Below are 21,582 nucleotides of genomic sequence, written 5' to 3'. Positions count from 1 at the left end.
GGCCAGGGGTTGCAAGCCAGGCTTAGTTCAGAGCCCAGACTGCCAGACAATACCATTGAGGAGGAGAGGAAGAGCAGAGACTGGGCTGGGACATCAGCCTGCGGGTGGGGTCAGGATCAGGCCTGGTAAGCGTAACCACAGTTCACTCCTGGGAAGGCTGGGCAAGGCCATGGAGGTGGGGACAGCTTGAGACCAAGCTGGGAGGTGGGCCTCTGGGTGGGCCTATCTTGGCAGGGCCCATGGTCAGGCAAGGCAGGACTGGGGGGAGCTGGAGACTAGCCCTGTTGTGGTGTCGCTGGAGTAGGGGCTGACAGCCCCAGGGGCTGAAATGGGGTCCTGGGCCATGGGCAGGTTTGGGGGGGACATTGCTTTCAGGGCCCTGACCATCAAGGTAATAGTCCATAGAAACAGGACATAAAATATAAACTCTTTATAAATTAACCATCTAAGACCAACTAACTAGCTAAGTGTTTTCAATGTCAAGTGTTTTTAATTTGTTTTTCCTTTTGGAATTGTATACTTTGAATATTTTTTCAACTTTTTTGAGACAAAAATCTCAGTATCTGTTAGTCTTGATAAATAATATTTAAGATTTGTACTACAAGGCAAGTACTGTTATATTGATAGTGTCTTTCTTAGAAAAAAAAGAGAACAAAACACTTCTGAGCATTAAAACCTGGATGAATCCTAAATCAGTAGCAGTATTCATGTGATAAAAAGGACTTTTTAAAAATTGGTGACAAGAAAGAGTCATTTTGGACAAAAATAAGAAAAGGGGGTACCAAAAAATAAGTGAATTATAAAACAGAAAAAAAGTGTACAGAAGCATGAGAGTCTCATTTGACTTATGAATGTAAATTAAACATTGTTGACCAGGAATAGCATCAATAATATCGGAAGATTTGCACAAGAGTAAATTACAGGTCCCCAATAAATGACTTTCTACTTTAAAAAGAAGGAGAATTAAACATTTAAGATATGTTAAGAAAAACAAAAATCTGGATATGGTAAGAAAGCAGATGACTCCCAGCTACCAATTAAGGGAGAAATAGGCAGATAGAGTTGTAATGAAAACAAGACATTCAAAATGCATGAAGACATTAAATAACCTTTTGAAGCATGTGATGCATTCTATCAAAATTATTTTCGGAACAGAAAGATTCAGATAACAGCAATAAAATGTCAACATTTGTGAAAAACCTCCAAAGTATTTCAAAGTTAGAGCTTAAAACCTCCATAGAAAACTTCAGAAAAACTGGCTTTTATCCTGTACTGAAAACAGCATAGATACTGGAGAATTTTTTCCCCTTTTTTCTTTTACTTTCCTTTTTCATTTCTCTTCCTTTTTTTTTTTTTTAATCTATTTTTCCTTCTCTTTTATCTCTCTTAATTTTAAAGAAAGTAACACCAAAATAATTCATTCCTCAATATATAGAAATGAACACCTTTCTACTTGATCTAAAAGATCTTGGTTTACGTGAGATATTAATCAATCAAATGAGGCATTTTGCTGTGCATTTAGCTCCAACTTTAACTCTGCTATTAATTAGTGCTAGTTTAGTGACCTCAGAACAAATACCCTCATTAATGCAAGATCAGTTTCCCTTGAGCTCCTTATCTTACTTATTACTTTTTACCTAATGTTTATATGCATAGAGCAAAATATGTATTTAATTAATGGGAACCCAATTACACACAAAGATACACATACAGATCAAACTAGAGAACTTTAAGTGCAGTGCAACTGGGAATAGTTTTGTCATTTACAAATTTCTTCCTATTTAGAGCTTCATCACACTGATCTCATTCTTTCCACTAAAAGATGAGGTTTCAATCTTTTTTTTTTTTTTTTTTTTTTTTCCTTTCTTTCTCTGTTTACACACACCTAAGTATTTACAGCAGACCCATTGACTCTAGTTTTTCTAGTCACTCTCTGGGAAAGCCTTATACAAGTCATATGCCTGAGTTTCTATTAATTGCTTGCACTATTCACACATGCCCATATCACTGACTTCTATTACTTTAGCAGATATTAAACAAAGAAAAATTTAGCATATATTTTTAAAGTATACAGTGAAAAGAACTGTAATCATATTTCTTATTCTCCCGACCATAAGCAATGATGGATAGTTAGCTTAATATAAACAGCTGTCAATATGATAATCATGATGAAAAGATGTCAACATGTGAGCTGAGAGATGTTTTATTATCCTGGCACAGTTAGCTTGATACTTCTGACAGGCCATTGTTATAGATTTTCAGTGGTGATCTGAGATTTTAGACAGAAATATTGAGGAAGGTTATGTAGTCACAGATCACATTTGGGACTGACTTCTTTCTAGTGAGGCCTCTGACTCTTGCTGTATATCATCGGGCCAGGAAAGATGTATTTGTAGGAACAGAACTAGAGCAGGAGGAATTTGCTCCTATGTGTGAACTCTTTTCAGAACTACAAAGGAAGACTGATGAAAAATAAATTTCTCTATTCTAAGTCTACTGCAGATGCTCTGAAAGTCTTATGCTTGTTGGAAATGCCTGTGTGAACAAAAATAAACACATGTACATTTTTAATAGGAGAAAGCAAAGCTAATGATCTTTATTTTGGCACTGCTTACCAAATTAGAGAAAACATCCTTCAAGTCAGGTTTTTTAAATGAACAGAAAACATTTTTTTTTCCACTAACCTGACAGCCTTGTACAAAAAGAGAACTTGAGTGAGAATAAATTTAGAGGAAGAGCAAATAAAGATAGACAGTTACAGTATAAATCTCTGGAAAAGAACATTCAGGGTTTTAGGGAGAGGTAAAATCATACTGGAAACACTGACAGTTCCTAAAGAAAGCAAAGTCAACAAGGGCAAAATGACAAAGAAGCACCAGTGTGAGGTAAGAAAAGGTCAAAAGTTCTGACATTCGCACTTAAATGAGCATACCTGGAAAGAAGTTTCCTTTGATATTAAAAGAGATTGATTAGCATTTGTCAGAATGTATGCAACAAAGCAGCAAAGACTCAATGATGTTTTATAAGAAGTACTTTTGAGGTCAGCCATTACAATACTGCATCTTTGTCCTATATACCTGACTGGAGAAATACAGCAGAAACTGCTTTAAACATCAACGGGAATACATGAAAAGAAACACAGAATCACAGAATCATCTAGGTTGGAAAAGTCCTTGAAGATCATCTAGTCCAACCGTTAACCTAATACTGACAGTTCCCAACTACACCATATCCCTAAGTGAGATTGTCCCGGTTCGACTAGGATAGGGTTAAGTTTCCCCAGCAGAGAGAGAGGGGGAAGGGATCTCCAGCCGGGTTACTCATACCATGCTGACATCAGCTCCAGGGGCGGAACCCTTTTTTACTTTCTCTTTGGCTTTTTGGTGTCGGGGAGCTGTTCCGTGACCATTTGCGGTATTTCTCTGTATATCTTTTGTCTTGTTCACTGTTATTGCTGTTTATTGTTGTTATAATTGCCACTGTTGTTGTTCAGATTGTTTATCACACTGTTGTATTAAATTTCTTCTTATTTTAGCCCGGGTTTGTGCCTCACTGCCAGCCCGACCGGCTGAGGGTGGGGGAGGGGCAACGGCAACGTGCTCTCCAGTCCCCCAGGGCTTAAACCAACACAGCTATGTCGACCAGACTCTTAAACACCTCCAGGGATGGGGCTCCACCACCTCCCTGGGCAGCCCATTCCAACACCTAATAACCCTTTCTGTAACGAAAGGCTTCTTAATATCCAGGCTAAACCTTCCCTGGTGCAATTTAAGGCCATTGCCTCTTGTCCTGTCACTTATTACTTGGTTAAAGAGGCTCATCCCCAGCTCTCTGCACCCTCCTTTCAGGTAGCTGTAGAGGGCAATGAGGTCTCCCCTCAGCCTCCTCTTCTCCAGACTAAACACCCCCAGTTCCCTCAGCCGCTCCTCGTACGACCTGTGCTCCAGACCCTGCACCAGCTTCGTTGCCCTTCTCTGGACACGCTCGAGTCATTCAATGTCCTTTTTGGAGTGAGGGGCCCAAAACTGAACACAGGAATCGAGGGGCGGCCTCACCAGTGCCGAGTACAGGGGTAAGATCCCTTCCCTGTCCCTGCTGGCCACGCTATTGCTGACACAAGCCAGGATGCCATTGGCCTTCTTGGCTCCCTGGGCACACTGCTGTCTCCTGTTCATCGGGCTGTCAATCAACACCCCCAGGTCCCTCTCTGACTGGCAGCTCTCCAGCCACTCCTCCCCAAGCCTGTAGCGCTGCTGGGGGTTGTTGTGGCCCAAGGGCAGCCCCCGGCATTTGGCCTTATGGAAACTCCTCCAGTTGGCCTCAGCCCATGGCTCCAGCCTGTCCAGGTCTCTCTGCAGAGCCTCCCTGCCCTCGAGCAGATCAACACTCCCACCCAACTGGGTGTCATCTGCAAACTGACTGAGGGTGCACTCGATCCCCTCGTCTAGATCATCAATAAAGATGTTAAACAGGAGTGGCCCCAACACCGAGCCCTGGGGGACACCACTCGTGACTGGCCGCCAACTGGATTTAACTCCATTCACCACAACTCTCTGGGCCCGGCCATACAGACAGTTTTTACCCAGTAAAATGTGTGCCCATCCAAGTTGCAAGCAGCCGTATTTCAGAACTCACTAAATTTAAATCTTAATTTTATTCCCTATATGAGTTAGAATTATGTTTTATCTGACACAGATTTTAAAACCTGAGAGACATACATTTGCTGTAATATTTGCTTTACATGCTTCTAAAGGCAGCCCCTGTCTATTCTCACATTATCAGTACATCAGCCTTGTGGATGGAAGGCAGACAGATCACAGGGCATGCAGTGATTACCATGCTCTCAGTTACTTTTCTTTCAGAACAACAGAGACATAGTCTTGATGATCCTGATTTTTTTAAAAAATCCAGTAATCAATGATATATCCCAATTTCTTGAAGATTATAAGCCCTAGACTCTTATAACACGTCTAAATCCACATCTGTTTCTTACTGCAGACTTGCCCAACATACACAATGTTGACATGCAGGCAAGTTAATTAGCCATAGACTTAGGCTGTACTTCGACTTTTTTAAGAAGCATGTTACATTTCATTTAAGCGGAGTCAGTTAGGTGAAGCCCGAGCTATACTGCTGCTGAAGCCCATCCCATCGGGATTCAGAAGATAACTATTTCAAGAGCAGTCTGTGCTTCTCCCTGCATATGAATGAGGCATTGCCAGAGGGTAACAAAAAGTTTTTCCTCAACACCTATCAGACAGGAAGACTGCATGAAATAGATCTTGATGGAAAGCAAATATGTTTTTTGTTACGTCAATTAAGATAAAAACTTTCCTAAGAATTGTTTTGTGAATAATTATCACATAATGGTATAATAATGTTATAAAAAATATGACTGTGATTGTTATCAGTGAGGATGTTAATTTAATGCCCTATTATGTATGCACTGATAATACTGTCTGACCCTTGTTTGCTGTGCCAAAGGTTGGACTACTGAGTATTTTTTTAATGAAGTTTAATATGGAGAATTAAAAATGCTTAAAGGACAAAGGGTGCTACTGATGGTGATATTTAAATAATACCACAGGTGAATAGAGTGAAGCTGCAAAATGTTACTATATTCTTTCAAGATGAAATAATGTTGGTTTTGTCATTTGACAGGCAGAAGATAATTTCTGAGATCTTTCCTCAGATCAAAACTCTGAAGGCCAACCTTTCTTTTCTGTTAAAAAAAAAAAAAAAGAAAAAAAAAAAGTAAAAAAAAAAAAAAGTATTTCATTGGCTTGTACGACAAAAGTTCTGGTGCTTTTTACCTTATTATTACGTGTTTTTACCTAACTACCCATGTCCTCAGCTATCCTCTGGTTTAATTAAACATGTTCTCCCATGGCATACATGGTCAAATGATCACTGTGACTAAAATCTGAGTGCTCTATACTTAAAAAAAAAAAAAAAATCTGATTTTCTAGATCTATGCATAACCTTGCATTTATTTATCAAAGCACTAAATATCAGTGACTGCTTGTATCCCCTCACTACTGTATGCTCTTATCTGTTATATTTGAATGCTATTTGATATAGCTAACAAAATATTTTAAATTTACCATCTATATTATCATAGAATCATAGGTTGGAAGGGACCTTAAAGATTATCTAGTTCCACCTCCCCTGCCATGGGCAGGGACACCTTCCACTAGACCAGGTTACTCAAAGCCCCGTCCAACATGGCCTTGAACACTGCCAGGGAGGGTGCAACCACAACTGTTCCAGTGCCTCACCACTCTCACAGTGAAGAATTTCTTCCTTACATATAATCTAAACCCACCCTCTTTCCATTTCCATTACTCCTTGTCCATTTCCATTACTCCTTGTCCTCCCTGATAAAAAGCCTCTCCCCATATTTCCTGTTGTCCCTCTTTAAGTACTGGAAGGCCACTATAAGGTCTCCCAAAGTCTTCTCTTCTCCAGGCTGAACAACCCCAACTCTCTCAGCCTGTCCTCATAGGGAAGGTGCTCCAGCCCCTGATCATCTTCATGGCCTCCTCTGGACCTGCTTGAGCAGGTCCATGTCCTTCTTATGTTGGGGTCCCCAGAGCTGGACACAGTACTGTGGGTGAGGTCTCATGAGAGCAGAGTAGAGGGGGAGAATGACCTCCTTCAACCTGCTGGCCACACTTCTCTTGATGCAGCCCAGGATATGGTTGGCTTTCTAGGCTGCAAGTACACATTGCTGGGTCATATTGAGCAGCTTATTGGCATATTGATTATGTGGTGTTTACTGGCATACTAATTAATTGTGCTATTTTTTGAAAGACCAAAAAATGCATAGATTAAGCATGTTTTACTCTGCCCATTCTAGAGTCAATGTTCAGATCTCCAGGAAATTCAAATACGTGGAAAACAATGATAAAAACTGTCCATCATATCAGACACTCAAAAGAAAAGTAAAATGAGATGAGGTGTGAATAGTTCCATTTTGCAGCTGGACAACAGCTGAAGTTTGTACATAGACTCCCAACTACCAAGACAAACCTGAACCACTTTTTCAGGGAATATATTTATGAGCTTAATAAATGACAGCTTCCCATATTATCTTGTCACATGGAAATACTGTTCTAATATATTAAGGTTATTAAGGGATAGGAGCATAAAATCTGTATTAGCTGATTAATAATTAGACTTTAGCTAAGATTCTTTATTTGTACTGGTTTGAGTTCTAAAAAAAAAGACGCTAACAACAAAAAGATATCTCTCATTCCAAAATTTAGATCTATACATTCAAAACTGAATATAACAACATAGAACAAGCAAGAATTATGCAGTCTGCAAACAGATCATGTTATAGGCAGTGACTATAGGGCCTTGGACGAGAGGTCTAGTTCAATAATTTGAAATAAAAGAGTACACTGGAAATAGCTGAATCTGATAGCTCAGTAGACATGAGGCTACCGCAGCATTGTGTTTCAAGGATAGACAGCAGCAGGGCTGAGTATGAACATGATACAGATATACATCTAAAACACAGAATCAGAGAATCGACTAAGTTGGAAAGGACCTTGAAGATCATCTCGTCTAGCCGTTGGATGTGGTCAGCCATGCAGATGAACAGTGGCAGAAGACACATCACTGACACAGATGTGAAAACCACCAACAGCCTCATCCTGTTTCTGTCTGATCAGGATGAAAACTCACTAATCATGTACAATGTGGATCCCTCCAGCAGGGAGGGATCTGGGCTCAGACACTGAGTCTCCACAGTTGTTGGCACTTAGGCATACCAGACACCAAGGTCACAGCCCCATTTTTCTTGCTGGTGGTCAGACCTATATACCATGGATCCCCTTCAGTAACTGGCCCTGGACAGTCAGTGTACCCAGTAGGTGTTCCTTAGATCTCCAGTTGCCTCCAAACACACACATGCAAATGGGTGTCTCTGGTAGCTGGTCCACACTTATGATCTTATCAGCGACTCACCCCTAGACTCCATGGTCTCTTCAGCAACTCTCTTGGACTCTGATCCCTCCAGTAGCCGGCTCTCAGACTGTTGTTCTCTCTATTATCCAGCCCAGATGTATGGCCTCCCCAGCACTTGGTTCACAAACATCTTGTTCTACTTGCTGGCTATTTGAATTCTACTATGAAGTACACACAAAAATAAATTTGCAATATATCATATAAAAATAGACATTTTTCTCTCCTATTGACACTAAAATAAGAAGTACATAAGATTTGGAAAGCTACTTACTATCAAATATCTGTTTCTTCTTTAACAAGTTAAAGAGGATTGCTACAGAATTTTTGATAGAAATTAGTCTTTTGATTCCTGTGTTACTTTTTATCTCTACTAGAAACATCACTAGCTCAGTTTCAGAAAATGCTGTTTTCTTCATGTTTCTCTCCAGTATGGTAAAATCAAGTAGGAAAATCTTGCAGGATAATATCTTGTTAAGAAATTTCCTGCCTAACTTTGTAAACTCAATGGTTCAGCTGATCATAAGAGCAGTCTTTTTTTTTTTTTTTTTTTTTTAATCCCCATCTGAACTGATACTCCTGCTCTTGTGATCTTTCCTTGTCACTAACTGATATAAATCCTCAAAGTAAGAGTTTTAAAAAATAATCCAGGTAATTTTTTCATTCCTTGTGCACTCAGAACTTGGGATCTTTTAATTTTTTATTTCATTTAATATAATAAAAGAATTTCATGTTGCATCTGCAGTAACACATGGACCTTAAATCTCTTTAAACTGGAAGAAAGCTTCTGTAGAATGTTTTAATCTTCCTTCCCTTTCCCATTTCTCTCTTGTTCTCCTTACTCTTCCTCTTCCTCCATCCCCCTCTCTTTCACTCTTTAAGTGATTGGATTATCTGATAATTCCAATTTCTTGTTAGGAAGTATAATGTCTTGTTAGCATCTCTTTGCATTGATGAAGAGAAGATTGGAGAAAACATAACCTAGTTCCTTAATTTGGGTTGTTGTTATTTACCAGGAGTCCCAGATAAAACATGTATAGTATTGCCTCAGCATGTTCCCAATATTCTTCCTGTTTTACTCATTTTCATAGTAGCTCCATTTTTGTAGTAGCGTAATGAAATTTACCTCCTGCTACTCTTTATTATCGCTCTGTTTATCTACCCAGCATGGCTTTTTGTAGTATAGGCTGTAATTGTTTATTTTTATATAAAGAGAAACATTAGGTATGCTAACAAAGAGACACAAAGTAAAATAAAGGAAAATAAAGTACTATATAAATAAAATTATAAAATTGTAAATTGATGCAAACAGCAATTATGTCATGTAGGTGTTATTAGAATCTGCAATTAAATTTGATATCGGATCAGAAAAAAAGTATGGATTTTTTTTAACCTACTTTTCTAGTATTTTTTTCCTGCCAAATATTATGTTATTTTCTATACACTACTGTGTCTGGATATTTACAAATGCTAAGTTCCTTACTATTGTATATCTAGTAGCTATTAAAGACATCTTCAGAATAATAGTGGATATCCAGAAATGCAAATAAGCTTGTATATCTTTACACTGTTGTGAACGTGTTTGAAATGAATATATTTTGCTTTTCAGAGTATCATGCAGATCAGTTCTTTTCAGTAACCAGCTCAATGTTTCTAAATTAATGTTTATTAATGTGAATTTACTGTCTTTAATCAGTTCCAGAAAAAAAATAAATTCAATAATTATTTTACATATAAAGAGCTGTTTTAAGGATCACAGTATTACATACTGAATAGAACTGAGTATATTATGAGTTTCTAATTAGCAATTATTATATAATGTCTATCATTAACAATTATTAATTTATTGCATCGATTGAAACATTATTTGACATATGAATAAAGTTTTTCTTTCACGTTCTGATGCTGCTCCATATTTATGCTGGAGCTGAACTTGATTAAATATTTATAATCAATCTGAAGAACACAAGCTCTTCTAGAAGGTAAGCCTACAGAAAAGTGACTTAACTTTTGAGAGATGTTAACAACACTGGTGAGAAAAGGATGATTCACAAGCCCTTGAGTACTTTTCATCTAAGTAATGTTCTTGGCAGCGTGAACACTTGTCTGGATTTGAGAAGCTGCAAATGACTTTGAAGTTTAACCAGGGTCTAGACTGTTCAATGAAGCATATATTATTCCTTTCTGTTCTCTATAATGGAAGAATTGCTGCTTGAATGGTTTCCTCAGCTTAATCAACAGATCAATCTTCTATAATTTTCTAGTGCCAGAACAATTTACATTTATACCCTAACTTTACTTCATTGTTCTCTGTAATTTAGGTGCAGCCTTGACTTTCCTTTGTTACTATCATTACATTCTAAATGAGTTCAGGTATATAATTAGTGTATACATCCACTTCCAGTTTGACTTTAAACTTCAGATATTTAAAAAAATAACTACATAAACAATTTTACAGATAAACCAAGTGCTCTTGCTTTGCATAACCTGCAAAGAGAGAAACATCTGCAGCAACTTTTTTTTTTCTTTTTTTTCTTTTTTTTTTTTTTTTAATATATAACTGTATCTTTGATTAAACTGTATCTTCTGGTAAAGAATTTAAAACCTCAGGAAAAAAATATGTTTCACTAGGTCTAAAATGAAAAGCAATTTCAGACTTTAGCTTGCAACAGCAGCTTAGACAGCTGGACATTTTACAGTTACAGTGGCAATACTGTAATTTATCATAAAGACTTATGAACAATATTGTAGACTTGCACTGCATTTATTCACTATGACCCTCAGAGGTAAATGACACATGAAGGAAGAGGCCTTTGCTATGGAAGGAAATGGTAATTTTAAGCCACAATTTTGCCAAAGGACTACAGATTTTTGTGGGAGCTGGTACATCCCAATTTGAGGCACTGGTATCTGCTTTCTTTTATGATGTTCTTCCTTGTGCTGGTTACAGATTGTTGCACAGCTCAGAGTTATTTAGAACATCTGTATTTGTTGTGCTATGCTCCCAGCCAAGCACATCCTCAAATAATATATGGGATGGGAGGATGTATTTAAAGAGATATAAAGCCCTTCTACATCTTACTCCCTATTCTCCTAGAGTCTTCTAGAATCATGTATCTTGCTAAAATACATGGGAACTACAAAGAGAAGGATGTTTCTAATACACAATTCCTTCTCAAGTTGTCATACATCAGTAGGTGGAAATTTTTAAATATGCTTGTCAATTTTCTTGGTGCCTATCTGCCTCTCATATACAAAGGTACACAAACAGACTGCTAAAGGATAACTTGCTTTGGCAACCCCATTTGCTTCCTTTCATATTTATTATCCACTTAGATTCTCATGTTGCCTCTAAGTCTCATATATTCTCATTTTCCTACACAGAGGACTTAGAATGGTTTTGTCTGCATTGATTTTAATATGTCTACAGTATTTTATTTGTGTTCTTTTTCCAGAGTTCATTTTTCTAGTTTAAATTAGCCTTTTTCTGTGTTTTCTGAAAAGTCCAAAAGAGTAATATCAAGACAGTTCTACCACTGTTACAGCAAGGCATTTGAAAAAATGACAGTAATTAATAGCAGCTATCTAAGAATTAGATCTCAGCATTTTATTGTTAGCAGAACACACCTTCTGAGATATCTTTCTGGTCACATGCTTTGCTCATGGTATATCTCTGAGCACATACACACACCTGCATTAATTATTCCTGTAACAGTTTCAGTAAGTGATTGTTCCAGTAACTTTCTAAAAAAATGCAACTTCTTTTATTGTTGGAAATCATCGTGCTTCAGTTCCCAGTTACTGGATCTTTTAATACTTTACTAAAGATCCTTTTATCTGAAAGCTGTTCCTCAGTATAGTGAATGCACCAAGTGACAGAAATCTGAATTACACCCCATAGCTATTCTGTGTTTGGACGTATCAACACAAAGTTTTCGTTTGCTAAATCAGTATTAAAAAAAAGTCAAGTGAGCTGTATAAACTATGAAGAGATCCCTTTCAATTACAGATCATTAAAATATTATCTCAAATGTGAAGATGGTGAGAACATTTATATCACAAATATCTAGAAAATCCCAAACTGCTTTTTGAACAACAGAATCAGAAAGAACAGTCTCATTTAGCTTCAGGAAACTGATAATTCAGTGAGTTTTACAGAAATATATATGACTTTACTTTGGGAAAAAAAAAAAAAGGCTTATTCTCATATAATTCTTTAAAGTTTCTGCTGTGCTCTTGATTACCTTTTTGTTTTGATTGGCAGTTATGAATAATTCAAACAAAAGACACACTCCCATATCCACACCTATTCTTTAAAATTAAATCTTTTTTTAAAAAAGGGTTAGTGATTAAGATGATAACAGCTGTGATTGAATAAGTGGAATTCTTAGTCCTCATTACAAGGAAGACATGGACCTGTTGGAGTGGGTCCAGAGGAGGGCCATAGTTAATGTCCCAAACATGCAATAAAGAGCTTTGGTAAAGGAGATGGTTTCTGTGGACACACCGGGGTTGTGCAGACAACAGCAGGAAGACGTGACAAGAGGAGGGAGTCCCATGGAGGTGAGACCACACTTTTCTGGGGTTAAACTTCCCTATATTGAGCAACTCCGTAAAGAGCCAATAGAGAAGCTGTTTTCATGATGCACTGGCCAAGAAGAAAGCTCAGACAACAGTCATAATTACAGGGAGAGGGGAGTAACTCCCCAATGACCCCCAGGCTCACTGACCCATTTCTAGAAGAATCTGAATGTATAAACAACTCATGCACCAAAGTAAAGAGAATTTGAGAAGCATAGACTGTGCATGACTCTTCATTAACCTATTGAGTCTGTATGCCCATCCAGAGGAGGGGCAAGGAATTATAAATGGACACAAGTCAAAGCCCAAGGTGGCAGCACCCCTCTGGAATTGTACCTCTAGTCTAGCTGGACCGACACTGGAACCAGGACTGGTGAAAAGTTTCTTTTTGTTTGTCTTTCTCACTCTCTTTTTCTCACTTTCTCTCTTCCCCCCGACACCCCACCCCAATTATCTATCCCTGTATCCCTGCATATAAGGCAAAGTTTGTTGGGGCATATTTAAGGCTTGTCAGGGGATGTTATACAATCTGATATTAGTTGGTGTACGTTGTAAGGTTTGTTGGTGTATGTTATTAATGCTGCTTGTTGCAAAGGTTGCAAGGTTTAGTGACAAAGTTTCATACTGATATCTGATGTGAGGAGAAAAAAAAAATAGTTTTGTGAACTAAAGAACCCTTGGTGTTGTTCCACCTTAATCCTTACCTGGGAATCAGCTAATCTGAGTCCTCATCCTGAGGAACTGGGACCAGATAATAATGTACATATACAGGCACATCTACCATCAGATTCAAATGTTTCTCAAGCAGCATTTTCTGGAATCTTTTTCCTAAACTATAAAATGTTCTGGTCAGTATGAGACACATGATAAATTCTTAATGTTTCTACAACCAAATTCAAATGAAATTTGTTCTGATATACAAACTAAATGAATCTTTCTTTCTTATTAGCTTTTATTGTCTTTAAAACTATGATATATTCACAAAAGCATGACTAACAAAACTATATTGACCCTTGTGATTGTTATTATGCTTATTAGATTGCTACTTCAAGTTACAGTGGAGATATATTCTTTCCATATGTTTAGGCTCATTGGAACACAATTAGAAAATGAGAAAATGAAAACAAATCTGCTTATGATGTGAGATATTTCAGATGTACTCTGCTGATAAATTCAAGCTACAGAAAATTGCATTAATCTACAGCCTCGGAGAATACCACTTCTTGTCATGCAGGAAGAAAAGGTTTGTTACACCCCAGGCAAATTTATTTTGTGCCTTGAATCCTACCAAATATTCTGTTGTTAATGATAATGAATGCTGGCTAGAGCAGTGGGGACTGTATACAGGAAGACCAGAGTGATGCTTAAAGTTCTCCATTCTTACTCTGCCCACTTATATGCAATGCAGTATGGCATTTACTGTGAAGGACAACAGGCAGTATCTTACTCAGCACAAAGTTTGATAATATGAAGTATACTTGTCAAGACTTTTTTAGAATATATGAACATTTTTAATCCAGTGTGAGATTCTTTAAAACTATTTTCATTGAATCTTTCAGCAACGTGCACTAAGTCATTTTGTATTAGATCTAACAGATCTAAATGTAGGTTTATGGGGAATTAAAGACTTTCCTCCTCTGTGAACCTTACACTGAGTATGATTTTTAGAGAATGTGCATTCTAGTCATACAGTCTGTGAAGGTACTGGCACAGTGTGAAGTTAAAGCTACATGATGATGTCAGTGTTGGTGACATTTCTGAATGGGTATCCTTTGCTAAGGTTTCTCTGTATTTAAAAACATTTTGGTATTTAAAATTAATTCCAAATGCTCTTTTCTTATTTTTCTATTAGCCACACTGTTTTGATTCCATTTCTTGCTTTGGTGGGTATTTACAACTGTCACAGCTAGCTGTTTGGCCTATTCTCAGATTTAAGAAATGCAGAATAAAGAAAGTCAGAATAACAGCACTTACAGTAAGAGAAATAGATTTTTCTGAAACAACTGGAGAATCGAAGGCTAAGGCTTAGACAACAGGCCCAAGCCAGGATTGACCTATCGATGAATCCTGTATATTTTATAACTGCTAACCATTGTGCTAGTAGGTATTGTACTAAGTTATAACAACCCACCTATGTTGATGTAAAAAGTGCTAAAGCATTGAAATACTGAAGACTGAACAACAGGCCCCAAGCCAAAGCTGCTAATTTAGTATATAATCATTAACAAAGTATGTAAACTCGCTAGTGAAAGACGCAGCTTAGACAGAATATAATCAGGAGTGAGGATGAAATGCTGAATGTATCCAACTCCCCTTGTTTAGCCTTGTTCAAGGCTGAGAACCCAAGTGTTTGGCCTTGTCAGAAACTCCCTTGGTCTCCCCCTCTGAGCCCTCTCCAGGCTTTGAGTGGAATCCAGCAGGAGAATGGAACCAGAAATGTTCCACTCAAAACAAAGGTGCCAGCTATTCTGGCTTGCTGATTTTTGGTATATAAGGCTGGACCCGCTCACAGCGACTCTGGCAGCCTCACCTGTGGGTGGACGCCCCGCGTAGGATTTCCCCCTTGCCGGGACAGGCTCTGCAAACCCTCGCTGTAACCGGGGCTGCCCAGCCACTGCGGGGCTGGGTGATGGTGACGTGTGCGAGTGGTGAGGGATCCTTCTTAATCACTATTCTCTCTCTCATTGAGTAAAGATTTGATGCATTACCCTGTATTTTCCTGTTTGTTGCTCTAGGTGCATTATTCTGCCTTTTTCTTACTGCATGTCTTCTGTATTACACTGTTACATTATTTGGTTATCACCAGTAAAATACACCTACTCTTTTCACTCTGGTGTCTGAGTTTAATTGGTATCCTTAATCAGCAAAACAAGAATCTACTACCTTTTTTTCCCTTTACGTTCTTTTGAGGACATAGAACTATGTTAAGACATTCACTGTTTGTGTGGCAGAGAAGTGACACACATAACTATATGTAAAAAGGGATTTGTAATTTAAGTGGACAAAAAAGCCCACACTTTGCATGATCAAATTGATTTTCCTCTACAATACACCTGTTTCTTCTGCTCCTGCAAATGGTATATCCTTTCCTGCTATTGTACATGAATTATATAACTTTTTCACTGTGCTTTGTGACTGAATCAATCTTGAAACTAAATGTAAATGAAGTAAAAAGAATTCCTGTGTGTTATAAAGAAATTCTTATATACAAATTATTTACTGAACTATACTAGTCCCTTCCTGTCACCATATAATTTTACACCTTTTTAGTTTATTTGTGAGAAATAACTTTATCATCAACATTCTACTGGAAAATAGCACTTGTAGTTTCTAGTCGTAACAGCAAAGAGAAATCCATGCAATAAGCATGCACAGGCTCTAATATAATGACTCTCAGAAAATACAGAAGCTACAGGAAATTCAACGGTGTTTTCAACAGATCTTTTATCTTCATGGCCAGTATTTATCATTTTGTTCTGCGATCTACCTTCCCTCATCAAATCACATCCCCTATTCCTTTCTCAGAGCCAATCACATCAGCTCCATTAACACTGCATGAGTTTAAACGCTCAGCCATGAGTGAAAATGCGCACAAGTGAGGGTTACCTTGTGGCAGGCATAGGACATTGCTCATCTGTATCCCTGGTTTGCATCTTGAAAGTTTGCTTCATGGTCTAGGACCCAGAATACATTTTGGGGTAGACAGTTTTGATACATGGCTATGTGACTATGTCTGACACTGTTTAAGAACTAATGCCTATGTAAGCATACAATTAGATGAGCAGTTTTGTAGCAACAATCAGAAGATTAATAGGTCCTGGTGACGCTGAAAACAACAAAATAGTAATTGTTTCTTTCCCATTTTACTCTGTGACTGATTATTTTCTTTATACTGTTGTCAAAAGAGATTCTTAGAATCATAGAAAGGTTTGGGTTGGAAGGTACATTAAAGATCGTCTAGTTCCAACCCCCCTGCCACAGGCAGGGACATCTTCCACTAGCCCAGGTTTCTCAAAGCCCCGTCCAGCCTGGCCTTGGACACTTCCAGGGAGGGGGCAGCCACAGCTTCTCTGAACAACCTGTTCCAGTATCTCATCACCCTCACAGTAAATTTCTTCCTTATATCTAACCTAAATCTACCCTATTTCAGTTTAAAGCCCTTACCCCTCATCCTATCACTACACTCCCTGATAAAAGAGTCCCTCCCCATCTTTCCTGTAAGCTTCCTTTAACTACAGAAGGCTGCTATAATGTCTCCCTGGAGCCTTCTCTTCTCCAGCCTGAACAACCCCAGCTCTCTCAGCCTGTCCTCATAATGAGGTGCTCCAGCCCCCTGATCATCTTCTGACCTTCTCTGGACCCACTTGAGAAGGTCCATGTCTTTCTTATGCTGGGGCCCTCAGAGCTGAACACAGTACTGCAGTTGGGGTCTCATGAGAACGGAGTAGAGGGGAACCATCACCTCCCCCGACCTGCTGGTCACGCTTCTTTTGATGCAGCCCAGGATGCGATTTGCTTTCTGGGCTGTGAGTGCACATTGCTGTCTCATAGTCAGTTTTCCATTCACTAATACCCCCAGGTCCTTCTCTGAAGGGCTGCTCTCAATCCACTCCTCACCCAGACTGTATTAGTGTTTGGGGTTGCCTTGACCCACATGCAGGACCTTGCACTTGGTCTTGTTGAACTTCATGAGGTTTTACGTGGGCCAACCTTTCAAGCCTGTCAAGGTCCCTCTGGATGGCATCCCTTCCCTCCAGCATTTTGACTGAACCACACAGCTTGGTGTTGTTGGCAAACTTGCTGAGGCAAACTCAACCCCACTGCCCATGTCACCAACAAAAATATTAATCAGCACTGGTCCGCAGCACTGACTGCTGTGGAATTCCACTGGTCACTGGTCTCCCCTTGGAGACTGAGGTGTTGACCATAAGTACAACCATTGAGCCAGTTCTTTATCCACCAAGTGGTCCACCTGTCAAATCTATGTCTCTCCAATTTAGAGACAAAGATGTCATGTGGGAGAGTGTCAAATGTTTTTCACAATTCCACATAGATGACATCAGTTGCTCTTCCCTTACCCACCAATGTTGCAACCCTGTCGTAGAATGCCACCAAATTTGTCAGGAATAATTTAGCCTTAGTGAAGCCATAATGGCTGTCACCAATCACCTCCTTATTTTCCATGTGCCCTAGGATATTTTCCAGAAGGATCTTGTCAGGCACTGAGATGAGACTGACTAGCCTGTAGTTTTCACAGATAAACTTACATATCTAAATCCTGTGTCAGGTATGTGAATATTTATTTTTATGTGAAAAAAATAAAACAATAAAAATAAAGAGAGCATCTTAACTAATTACAGACCTCTGGTAAGAATCTGAAATTATGCTCTGTAAAAATTCTCAGGGAACCACTACCCATCCATGGATGTCTCAGCCAAGCTATTTAACAGATGACCGTTGACTGACTTCTTGTAAACATTTATGAAATATCATATGTATCAGTTATTTTCCCAGGTTCTTCTTAGTTTTGTACTGTAATATGAGGTTTCAAAAATACCTGAGTTTCCTTTCTTGAGTCAAGTACAGCAGTGTGGAATTTTCTAAAGTCTTTGGTTCAGCTTCCTAACTATATTTAAGTAGCAAGTTACACACATTTTTGCCTTGTGTATTATTCCAAAGTATGTAAATAGTTAACTGCCATTAACATAATGAGAATTGGATGGAAATGACTTCTTAAAAAGTCCAGTAAATTATTCTCTTGATGCAAGAGTAGGTTTTGAAATCTGTCCTAATTTCATGTAAGAAATGAGTTCTCACTGATTTTTAATGAGAGTAAAAAATACTAGCTCTTCCCTTACATAGGACAATATTTTTTTAATTAAATAAAAACAATGATTAAGATAGAACTACTTCTTCAGTGCTTGTTTTCATAATAATATTGTTTCTGATCTTTCATTTTTGCTCTAAGGAAAATAAGTTTTACTCCAAAATAAGAAAAAGTAAATATCCTCACATTTCTGAACAACCATAGAAACATATTTAAATAATAATAATTTTTAAAAGTCTCATTTTAGGAAATGAAAAAGGAAGGGGAGTAAATAAATTCATATTGAATGCTATCATCATTTGTTTATGTTGCCCAATATCTTTGTTAAAAAAATCTTTAAAAGCTGCAAAAACCTTACAATCTTTAATATTTTTCAAGCATTTATTGTAAATAGCAAAACTTCATCTTGGACATGATGATTTCCTTGTCTAATAAGATCTAGCAGATTGTCAGCTTTGAGTATCTTTCACTGTCAATTTTTCATTTCTCTTGAGTTTCATTCCCTTCTCTCATCTTTGATGTGATTCCATCTCTTATCAGATATTCAAGCTGTCTCCTTTCCTTATTCTTTCCCTCTCCTCATTCCCTTGTTACCCTTCAGTTTCAGATCAGTCACAAACACTTTGATGATATCACCTTCCGTCTGTATTCCCTGATAAAAAATGTTTCTCTTGCGTGCATTCCATTTTCTAATGGAGTGCAGTAATGTTCTAATTTCTGTAACATGTTTTTGTAATTTAGCTTCTTCTGCTCGAGTTGACTGGAAACTATTAAACACAAGTCTTTCAGGGCTAGCTGTTGTGGGATATATTATCTGCTGAGTTTTCCTTTTCTGTGGTACATACCTGTTTCAGACATAAAATAAACCACTGTTTAAATCTTCTGTATTTATTTTTTATACTACCATAATGCTCTGTCCTTTGAGCTTTGTACTTTATTTTTCCACTCATGATGTATAAAAAGAAATAGTCATTCTGATTAATGCCTCATGGTTGTTGAGAATATATTAGGAGGACTGTAGTAATGAGATGAGATCCATTTTCAGCCTTACCTGCCTTGTAACCATGATAATGAGCTCTGTTGAGACACCAGCTTGTTCATCGGTATTGTTCTTCAACGCCGGGAGACCTGGGAGAAGGACCAATTACCAGAGTGTATTCTGTGATGCCAGTAAAACACCTTCAGGACTCTCATGTTTGTAGACAAGACAGCCATGACTGTGCTGTGGAGGACTGCCACTCCTAGTTGGTCAAATAGGAATCATCCAGTGGGAGTAAGTTAATTTAGATTGCAGTCACACATTCAGCCTCATTATTCAGATCATCTCTATTCTTATTGTTATTTCTGAAGTTTTAAAAATACACTGTTTAGAGTCTTCAGTGCCAGTTCAATATCAAGTTAAGAGACAGAGTCTATCTATGCTTATTTAACTTCTCAGACAGACCTATGGACAACAATCAGTTCCATGATGGTTGCATTTTTCATCAGACTGTCTTCCATTGAGGTAGACAGCCTCCTCTTTCTCCTAGGCAAAATTACTGTGATAAACTGTACATTTACACCGTGACTAATTGTGCCTATATTGCCAGTCCTTCCCTATCCATGGATATATAGGATACCTGGAATTCCATCTGGCTTCTGTTTTCCTGTCCTGACATGGTCAAATATTCTGGTTGTCTCACTGCAAGATCAAGTGCATTCTGGATCTGACTCCGATACTGATATCAGTATCCCACAAGAAGAGAGGGGTTGTTTGGGAAGAGGTTTTCATATGGGATGTCTGTCTGGGGATGTGGCCCTTTCTGCATGGGCAGTAGCCCTGACTCATAGGATGGGATAGAGGTTCAGAAAATCACCTGCCTACGTGCACTTTTAACATCCACTCTACACAATTATAAACACTGATTCTTCACGTCAGTCAGCAGTGAATATAGCCCCTTTCCATTCCTGTGACACAGTATTTAAGTCTTCCTCTTTCCACTTAAATCTAGCTCCTATGTGGCAGATTCCAGCAAGGAAGCATTGTGTCCCATGTCTTGGGGTTTGACATGCTTACAAAAAGACCTCTCTTAAATCCACCCTTTTAAGAAAACATTAATTCTAACTTGTAGATGTCTCACATGACCTCTTTCTCTCCAGAGTTGCTCTCGTGATGATATCTACATTATCTGCATACTGTCCTTCCTGCAGCTGGGTAAACTATAGACATGAAGTGTTAAGGGCTTCAGAAATCTCTACATATTTGTCATTCATTTTTAAAACAAAAACCCTCAGAATGCCTAAAATGTTTTATTTCTTACAAAAATTTACAAAAAGCATTAATCACATAAGCATATCTATATACACACCTACCTCTTTCCCTTATGCTGCTACACATCATAGCAATTCAGTGGAATTGCAATGAGGTTAGTTTCCACAAAGTCTAGCCTGAGGATGTTGGAGAGGAAAGACTCAGGCTTCACAGAGGGCTTGTAAGCACAGATTTTGGAGTATTAGGGACTTTTCTCATGGAAGCTTCTTTAGCTGGACAAGGAAATGTTGCTCTTCTGTTATGTATTTTCAGCCAAGCTAAATCTCAAACAGAAAAGACTCCCAGGTGTCACTCAGCCAGCTTATATAATCATCAATCCTGGAGCTTGCAAGGTTCTGGGACTTACTCTGGAACAGCCTAAGAACCGAACTTTTTTATTCAAGGTTTTCATAAAGGCAAGGATTTCACTTAGCAGTCATTGCTGGAGTCTGAAATTACACTCGTAAGTATGGACACAGACTCTGGGCATTCCTGTATTCTAAGTCTATAATTTACAGCTATGTATATACATGCCTAGATCTCACCCATTCCTTAGTAGATTGTGTTCCAACATTTGTTGGTAATATGAATACATATGAATATATCAGTTGTTCATAAGTACTCATGAACCTAGGAAAGCATGAAATTACTTACAATGAAAGCTCTTTATCTACACCTGGTAACCTGGACTGTAAGTGAAGCTGTCAAGAGAGAGATCTGCCCTGTCCTTTCTGTGGGATGGACTAAACATATATTTGTTATGCTTTTCAGGAGGGGAGGAATGCATCCTGGTGGTGACAAAAACTAGCCATGAGGGCATGATCATGACACACTGACTGTCCAGTCAACACACATTCCCTCTCAGATTTTAGCTGCATCCCTTTGTGCCTATTCTATATCTTCTCAGTTTAAA

The sequence above is a fragment of the Athene noctua genome, chromosome 1 (genome assembly GCF_965140245.1).
Source record: "Athene noctua chromosome 1, bAthNoc1.hap1.1, whole genome shotgun sequence".
Classification (NCBI taxonomy): Eukaryota; Metazoa; Chordata; class Aves; order Strigiformes; family Strigidae; genus Athene; species Athene noctua.
Note: the sequence above shows the minus strand (reverse complement) of the source record.